The following is a 9,415-nucleotide window of genomic DNA, read 5'->3' on the forward strand; positions in this document are numbered from 1 at the left end:
TTCATCTTATTTTATTTATTATTATTAATATTTTTGAGGCAGAGTCTCGCTCTTATCACCCAGGCTGGAGTGCAGTGGCACGATCTTGGCTCACTGCAACCTCTGCCTCCAGGGTTTAAGCGATTCTCCTGCCTCAGACTCCCGAGTACCTGGGATTAAGGTGCCTGCCACCACGCCTGGCTAATCTTTGTATTTTTTAGTAGAGATGGGGGTTTCACCATGTTGGCCAGGTTGGTCTCGAACTCCTGACCTCAGGTGATCTACCCTCCTCAGCCTCGTAATTTATCTTATTTTTTAATGCATTTCAAAGTAAGTTGCAAAACTGGCTCACATCTGTAATCCCAGCTACTCATGAGTCTGAGGTGGGAGAATCCCTTGAAGTCAGGAGTTTGAGATCAGCACCTGGGCAATGTAGTGAGACTATCTCTACAAAAAAAAAAAAAAAAAAAGGACAAGGTGGCATGTGCCTGGAGTCCCAGGTACTCGAGAGGCTGAGCTGGGAGGATCACTTGAACCCAGGAGTTCAAAACTGCAGCAAACCGTGGTCATGCCACTGCACTCCAGCCTGGGCAACAAAGCAAGAGCCCATCTCTAAAAATAGGCTGGGCGCGGTGGCTCAAGCCTGTAATCCCAGCACTTTGGGAGGCCGAGACGGGCGGATCACGAGGTCAGGAGATCGAGACCATCCTGGCTAACACGGTGAAACCCCGTCTCTATTAAGAAATACAAAAAACTAGCCGGGCGAGGTGGCGGGCGCCTGTAGTCCCAGCTACTCGGGAGGCTGAGGCCGGAGAATGGCGTGAACCCGGGAGGCGGAGCTTGCAGTGAGCTGAGATCCGGCCACTGCAGTCCAGCCTGGGTGACAGAGCGAGACTCCGTCTCAAAAAAAAAAAAAAAAAAAATATGAAAAATAAAAGAAAGAAAGTTGCAGACCTGAGTACACTATATCCCTAAACACTTCAGCTTGCAAATACTTATCTAGATCATTGTATTTTTATAGTGTTGTTTTATTTCAAAGTAAAACACATATACTGACATAGACAGATATTAACTGCACCATTCTATGAGTCTTTAAAAATGCAAAACTCCACCCAACCCCTATCTGGAAAACATTTCATTACCCAAGAAGATTCCTTTGTGCCCTTTCCTAATCAGTCCCCAGCTTTGCCCATACGAAGAAATAACTACTGTCCTAATTTTTATACCATAGATTAGTTGTGCCTATTCTAGAACTTTACGTAAGTGCAATCACACAGCACTGTTTTATGTAAGGCTTCTTTTGCTCAGCCTGTTTTTGAGATTCATTCATGTTTTGTGTTTCAGCAGTTCAGATCTGATTTTGTTTTGTTATTTAAAAATTTTTTAACTTAATTTTTTTTTTTTTTTTAAGATAAGATCTTGCTCTGTCATCCAGGCTGGAGGGGAGGAGCACAATCATAGCTCATTGCAGCCTCAACCTTCCTGCTTCAGCATCCTGAGTAGCTGGGACTATAGTTGCATACTGCCATGCCCAGCTAATTAAAATAATTTTTTGTTGTTGAGACGGGGTCTCACTATGTTACCCAGGCTTGTCTCAAACTCGTGACCTCAAGCAATCCTCCTGCCTCAGCCTCCCAAAGCACTGAGATTACAGGTGTGTGCCACTGTGTCTGGCCAGTTCATTCCTTTGTCTGTTTTTGAGACAGGGTTTCACTCTGCTGCCCAGGCTGGAGTGCTGTGGCATGATCACGGTTTACTGCAGCCTTGACCTCTCCAGGCTCAGGTGATCCTCCAACCTCAGCCTCCTGAGTAACTGGGACTATAGGCATGCACCACCATGCCTGGCTAATATTTGCATATTTTTAGAAACAAGGTTTCACCATGTTGCCCAGGTTGGTCTCCATAGTTCATTCCTTTTTATGGCTGAGTGGTATTACATCATTGAAGTATGGCACAACTCATTTGATCTCTTCTCCAGTTGATGGACATTTGTTGTTCCACTTCAGGGCTGTCAGAAGACAAAATTACAATAACTTAGTTTAAAGATTGAATTGACTTTTATTTGCCATCCTGGAATCAGGCAACACCTCATTCTATAAAGTGGAATGAGTGTTTCAATGAGCTGAGTGGAGGTATTGACTTTATAGGCAGGAAAGGGCTAAAGAAGGCAGAAGCAAAGAAAAAAAGCAGATGGGTCTTTTCAGTTACTTTCCTTGTAGTACTAAACAGAGTGAAATTCCTTATTACACTGACTCAAGTTGGCTGGAATCTCCTGATTTTTAGGAAAACTCGCCCATGTCAATGTTCAGTTTGATTACGTGGCAGTTAGTACAAGTGACTTCATTCTGGTTTGATCTAGTCTCCTGGGGCCCAGTGCAGGAGGCTAGTCCAAAACAATGGCCTCCCATAAACCTTGTTTAACAGGACAATTAGGAAAGAAGCTGCTACAAACGTGTCAAGAACTACGCAGGGTCTGAATGTTATCCTATTTGCAAGATTACAAATTAGCCTGCTGCAATTTCATGGATGCTGGCAGATAACACAAGACTCCTGAGTGAGTGACAGTTTTCTTACTCACAGCAATAGCAGTGGCCACAGTTACGGGAATTTGTGAGAGTTCCCCCTAAACTCCCGTTTCCACAGGGTGACAGGCAGAGAGCCAAGTGACATCTGCATACAGTTACGCAGGTGTTACCAGAGAGGAACCCTGAGCTTAAGGATTCCTAATCTTTTATAATTGCCCTGGAGGGCGACATTATTGTTATCTTCCCAGGCTGTTCTCTGTGCAAACATACAGATACCTCAGAAAAAGGCAGCCCATTACTTCTGCTCACAACATGTGTAAAACACCAGAGACCTACGGAGAATTGTCTCCTGACAGAACATTCTTGTACAAATCTTTTTGTGAACATCTGTTTTTATTCCTCTTGGGTAAGATCCTAAGAGTAGTCCTAGCTACTTGGAAGGCTGGGGCGAGATTGCTTAAGCCGGGAATTCAAAGTTACAGTGAGCTATGAGCTACGATCACACCACCGCACTCTAGCCTGGGCTACAGAGTGAGAATCTGTCTCAAGCGTAGATAACCCCTCATAGAGATGTTTATTGAACCTTTCCAGTGGTCATAAGTTTCACAAAAAGTCTGAGGTGTGACTAGCTACACGTTTTACCAAAAAAGCTTGTGGCAGTGGTTCATACCTGTTATCTATTAATAGCAACCCAGGAGGCTTAGGTGGGAGGATCACTTGAGCCCAGGAGGCCAAGACTTCAGTGATGCATGATCGTGTCACTGCACTCCAGCCTGGGAGATAGAGTGAGACACCATCTTAAAATATATATTTAAAATATATATTTTAAAATATATAATATATTATATATTTTATATATATATACAATTTTTTTCCTGGAGGACTGTGGCAGGGTTCCACCATCTTGCAGCTGCCTGAGACACGGATTCTGTTTTTAAGTCCTTATTAAACGTTTCTTTCTGAGAAAATGGAATTGTCAGCCTCTTTCTTTGACCTCTCAGCTCCCTCAATCTTTGGGAGCAGGTTTGCACAGCCCGGCTTACTGCAGAACATTTGGTGAACTAGCCAGGAACTGAGATCAAGAAATGGGCGAAGGCACCGAAGCATCTTGTGGGGAGGCCCCAGGGTGGCGCCACATCTGTGTGGGACGGTGCAGCTCACATTTTAGGTGCTTGCAGACTGTGGCGTGAGTACAGGGATGCTCCCAAATGCTGGCAGGCTTAGAATGACCTTTAGCCAAGAGCCACGTACCCCACTGTGGCAAGGGAGGGCAGAAAGGGGCAAGCAGCTCTGCAGTGGGGCAGCCACCTCCGTGGACAGAATGGAAGCCCAGCTAGCAGCAGAAGCAAAAGTAAAAGAACTTGAAGAGGACTCCAGGCATGGTGGCTCTCACCTGTAATCCCAGCACTCTTGGAGGCCAAGGAGGGAGGATTGCTTGAGCCCAGGAGTTTGGGGCTGCAGTGAGCCGTGATTATGCCACTGCACTCTAGCCTGGGCAACAGAGCAAGACCCTGTCTCTAAAACAACAAATTTTAAAAATTAATTAATGAACTCAGTGATCAGAACTCAGCTTAATTAAAAGCTGGTATTATGGTTGTGTTGTGTGTGGGGGAAAAAAGCTGATTATTTTTATTTCTTATTTTTTTTAGACAGAGTCCTACTCCATTGCCCAGGCTGGAGTAGAGTGTCACTATCGTGGTTCTCTGCAGCCCTGATCTCTGGGCTCAGGAAATCCTCCCGCCTCAGCCTCCCGTTGTATTTGGCAGTGCAGGAACATATTACCACACCCAGCTAATTTTAAAAACTTTTTCTGAAGACGAAGTCTCACTATGTTGCTCAGGCTGGTCCTGAACTCCCAGGCTCAAGTGGTGGTACCTCTGCCTCAGCCTTCCAAAGTGTTGGGATTACAGGTGTGAGCCACCACACCCAGCTTTCTTCTCTTTTTGCATCCTCTGTCTGAGAATTTGTTTTCAGTTGACTGAGCATCCCCCCTTTTAAAACAATTTATATGTTTGGTCCCTCTGTGTGGTGCCTTTCTTCTTGGTATGACTTTTGCCTTTTGGAAAGCTTGACATTGCCCCAGTTTGGCTCCTCTAAGACTTAGTTTTCAACTTCCTTCCATTCCGCTCCTCCTTCATTTGTTATCTTCAAGACCACATGAAGGAATCTAGAGAAGACTTCTAGCAACCCTGAGACCTCTTAAGAACATAGAAAAAGGTGTCACACATCCCCTTTTGGGGGTCTTCTGCCTTCCATATGGAGTCCCAAGAGTTGAGGGGAGGTTTCTCTTGGGTCTAGAGCTCTGTTCTCTTTTGCAGTGATGTTGGATATAAAACACTCCAGGAATAAATGCTTCGTGCTGCAAAGTAAAACCAGCACTCAGGCAAAAGTTTAATCCTCTCAGCAAGGCAATTTACTTCTGCAGAAGGGTGTCACTCACGTCAATCAAGATCACAAGTGCACACAGAACAAAGGACACCAGGGGATTTTTATCCTTAATGCAGTCCCTGTTCCTGTGCCACACCCACATGGGCTGGGGTGGGACTGCACAATTTGAGCTGACCTGATTGGCTACTTGTACATATTTTCCTAAATATAGCAGGGGAGGAGGACGTGAGGTACAGAGGTGGATTGAGTGAGACGTGCAGTTTCGGGGGAACAATGGGTACAGGTAACCAAGGGAACAGATGTGAGTTACTGATTAGAGCTGATGTGAAAGGGAAGGCTGTTTACGGTGAGTAGGGGCAAGGAAGAACAAGAACGTTGAGTTTGAGAACAAAGCGTAGGGAAGTCAACAGGCTAAACCCTTTGAAGAGAAACTCAGAAAGATTTATTGTTTCTTATGAGTCAGTTCTGTGGTCTCTTTAGCTTTGGGAGTACCAGGGATGCCTTTGTGCTATGAGAGAACATGATCTTTGGGTATGCAGTGGCTGAAAAGTCACCAGTGAGGGCTGCGGTTTTGGAGGTTTATAATGAGTGGTTATGACTGCAGGGGGCTACTCGTTTCTCTGCATGTTTAGATAAGAAAAGCATGGCTTGGACACCTAGAGGCCACGTATCTTAGTCGATTTTGCATTGCAATAAAATAATCACCTGAGGCTGGGTCGCTTACATAGAAAATAGGTTTATTTCACTTACAGTTTTGCAGGCGGTCCAAGAAGCATTGTGCTGGCATCTGCTTCTGGTGAGGGCCCCGGAAAGCTTCCACTCATGGCAGAAAGTGAAGGGGAGCAGGAGAGAGAAAGGAAAAGAGGGAGGGAGGTGCCGGCTTCTTTCACAGTCAGTTCTTTCTGGAACTAAGAGTGAGAACTCACTTTTGAGAGAATGGCACCAAGCCATTCATGCGGGATCTGCCCCTGGATTCCAAATGCCTTCTACCAGGCCTCACCTCCAACCTGGGGGATCAAATTTCAACGTGAGATTTCGAGGGGACAACTATCCATTCTATAGCACTATGGAAACACTTGCCACCAAGGGACAAGACTCCCATGGGGGATGGGCTGATCACAGAATGGGCTGCTTGGCGCTGACTTGCCCACCAGCCTCAGGGGAATGTCCATGCAATGAGGTGCACTATGGGAGGATTGCACTGCCCAGGCCTGTGCTGTTTCCCTCTTCAGGGGAATGTGAAAAGAGACCCAAAGTGAGCACATGCTGTTGGGAAAATGGTGCCGATACACTTCCTCCATGCAGGGTTTCCACAGACCTTCAATTTGCAAAAGATGGTGGTGTCTGTGAAGCACAGATAAACAACAAAAGTTGAAGGTTTGTTCAAAGCAAAGTGAAGCAAAATAAAACGAGGTCTGCTTGTTACAAGATTCATAAAAGAAAACCCAGAGAGCTATTGCTCTCCAGTCACTATTGCTACTAACAACCTACCCCAAAACATAGTGGTTTAAAAGAACAAGAATCATTTCATTAGCTCACAGATCTGTGTTTGGGGCTGAGTTTTATTGGGGGCGCTCCTCTTGGATCCACGTGGTGTCAACGGAAACAGATTGAAGGCTGAAACTGATTAAACTCTTCTTAACTCTCCTTGTGATAGTAAAACTCCGTTTTCTATACTCACTGCCTCTGACTTTCTCCTGCCCTGTTCTCCTTTTAAAATTATTTTTAATGATTCATTTTGAAATAATTCCAAGCATAGAGAAAATTTGCCAGAAAGGTGAAAAGACTCCCATCCTCCCCAGTTATTAGTACAATTAATAATAACAGATTCCCCAGTTATTAGTGCAGCCACTATGGAGAACAGTATGAAACCTCCTTAGAAAACTACAAATAGAACTACCCATACCCACCAATCCCACTGCTACCCATTTACCCAAAGGAAAGGAAGTCAGTGTATCAAAGAGGCATCTGTGCCCCTGTGTTTATTGCAGCAGTAATCATAATAACCTGGACGTGGAATCAAACCAGGTGTCCAACAACAGATGAATGCATAAAGAAAACGTGGTGTATTTACACAATGCAATGCTATTCAGCCATAAAAAAGCGTGAAATCCTGTCATTCATGGCAACATGGATGGAACTGGAGGACGTTATGTTAAGGGAAATAAGGCAGGAACAGAAGGTTAAACACCACATGTTCTCGCTCATATGTGGAAGCTAGAAAAAGTTGATCTTGGTTGGGCACGGTGGCTCATGCCTGTAATACCAGCACTTTGGGACCCTGAGGCAGGAGGATCCTTTGAGTCCAGGAGTTCAAGACCAGCCTGGGTAACATAGCAAGAATCCTGTTTCTATCAAAAACAATTTTTTTTATTTCATAGAAGTAAAAAATAGAACAGAGGTTACTAGAGGCTGAGAAGGGTATGGGGAAGGGGGGACAGGGAGAGATTTGTCCAAGTATACAAAATTACAGTGAGATAGGAGGAATGAGTTTTAGTGTTCCATACCACTGTAGTATGACTGTAGTCACAAATAATACATAGTTTCAAATAGCTAGAAGGAGGATATTGAATGTTCCCAACACAAAAAAATGATAAATGTTTGAGATCATGGATCTTCTAATTACCCTAATCTGAGCACTACATATTATATATATCAAAACATCACTATGTATCCCATAAATATGTACAATTATTATTCAATTGAAAAAATTAAGTTAACATAAAAAACCTTTTAAAAGTTATGTTTACACTACACTGTAGTCTACTAAGTGTGCGATAACATTATGTCTAAAAAAGTACATACCTTAATTTTAAAATATTGCTAAAAAATGCTGACACAGAGACGACAAGTGAGCATATGTTGTTAGAAAAATGGTGCTGATAGACTTGATTTATGCAGGGTTGCCACAAACCTCCAATTTGTGAAAAATGCAGTACCTGTGAAGGGTAATAAAGCAAAACACAATAAAATGAGGTATGCCTGTATAAGAGAGAAATTAAGTATAATGACACAAAATACATTTTAATAGCTATTTTATAATTTTCATAATTATTTTATATTTCATAAACCCATTGTTATAAGCCCAAATTTGACTTTTAAAATGTAACAACTGATATATGCCATGTTCTTTGGTTAAAATTAATTAGGCAAGAAAAACATAACAATGTGATGTTATCTAGCTGTGTTTGTTATGTTTTGATCCTTTAGAATAAGATATTCTAATTAGTCTGATTAGACTGATTAGTATAGCCTGATTTGAATAGTCATGCTCTAGGAAGACTAAGAATGAAAAAAAGTTTAATTAAGAACAAATTAAGTAGTCATTACTTTGTTGATTCTTGTCTAATTATAATATATAATTGAATCTCTCACCTAAATTAGCATTTCTTTCCTTCTTTCTCTTTCTCTCTTTCTTCTTCTTTTTTTTTTTCGGGGGGGAGACATAGGGTCTTACTCTGTCACCAGGCTGACGTGCAATGGTTCAATCAACAGCTTACTTCAGCCTCAACCTCCTGAGCTCAAGCAATCCTCCTGCCTCAGCCTCCTGAGTAGCTAAGACTATAAGGCACATGCCACCATGTCTGGCTTAAACTAGCATTTCTAACTAAAGAATTTGTTCATTTGTAAACAACATTAGAAACAAAAAAGATATGCAAATAATTGAAGAATCATTAGGAGTTAAACATGTACTTTTGAAAGTTTGACATTGGAAATATCTAAAATCATGAAATATGTAATAGGCTAATATTTAAAAATCTATGATTTAATAAATATCAAGTATACAAACAAATTTGCTTATCCAGAAGTTGATCTAGATTCAAAAGATAGGAGATACAATGCCAATATAAAGTTTTTCTGTCATTTTATACTACTTTCCTGTTTATTTTTTAAAAGTTGCTTAATATACATTTTCTCATTTGTCCCTTTAAAACCTGTATCTTGAAAACAATAATTCATTTGTCGTTTTGAAATAGCAGGCATCTCAGCTATTATATTTATTATTATTATTACTTGTTTTTTTTTTTTTGAGACAGAGTCGCCCAGGCTGAAGTGCAGTGGTGCGATCTGGGCTCACTGCAACCTCCACCTCCCAGATTCAAACGATTCTCTGCCTCAGCCTCCCGAGTAGCTGGGACTACAGGTGCATGTCACCATGCCCAGCTAATTTTTGTATTTTTAGTAGAGACGGGGTTTTGCCATGTTGGTCAGGCTGGTCTCAAACTCCTGACCTCAGGTGATCTGCCTGCCTCTGCCTCCCAAAATGCTGGGATTACAGGTGTGTGCCACCACACCCGGCCATTTATCTTATTATTGAATGAAATTTACATCCTCATGAAATACTATTTTAGTTATCTTAGCAATTTCTGGGACTTTTGATGCATTAATGAGTTTGTTACCTTACTAGCTACAGAATGTTGTGACATGCAGTGGTAGAAAGTCAGGGGTAAGGTCCCCGATTGCAAAGCTACTAGTCCGCTAGATATAAGATAATCTTTTCTGTCAGAGAACCTTATCAATGG

This window comes from Theropithecus gelada, chromosome 18 (assembly GCF_003255815.1).
Source record: "Theropithecus gelada isolate Dixy chromosome 18, Tgel_1.0, whole genome shotgun sequence".
Lineage (NCBI taxonomy): Eukaryota > Metazoa > Chordata > Mammalia > Primates > Cercopithecidae > Theropithecus > Theropithecus gelada.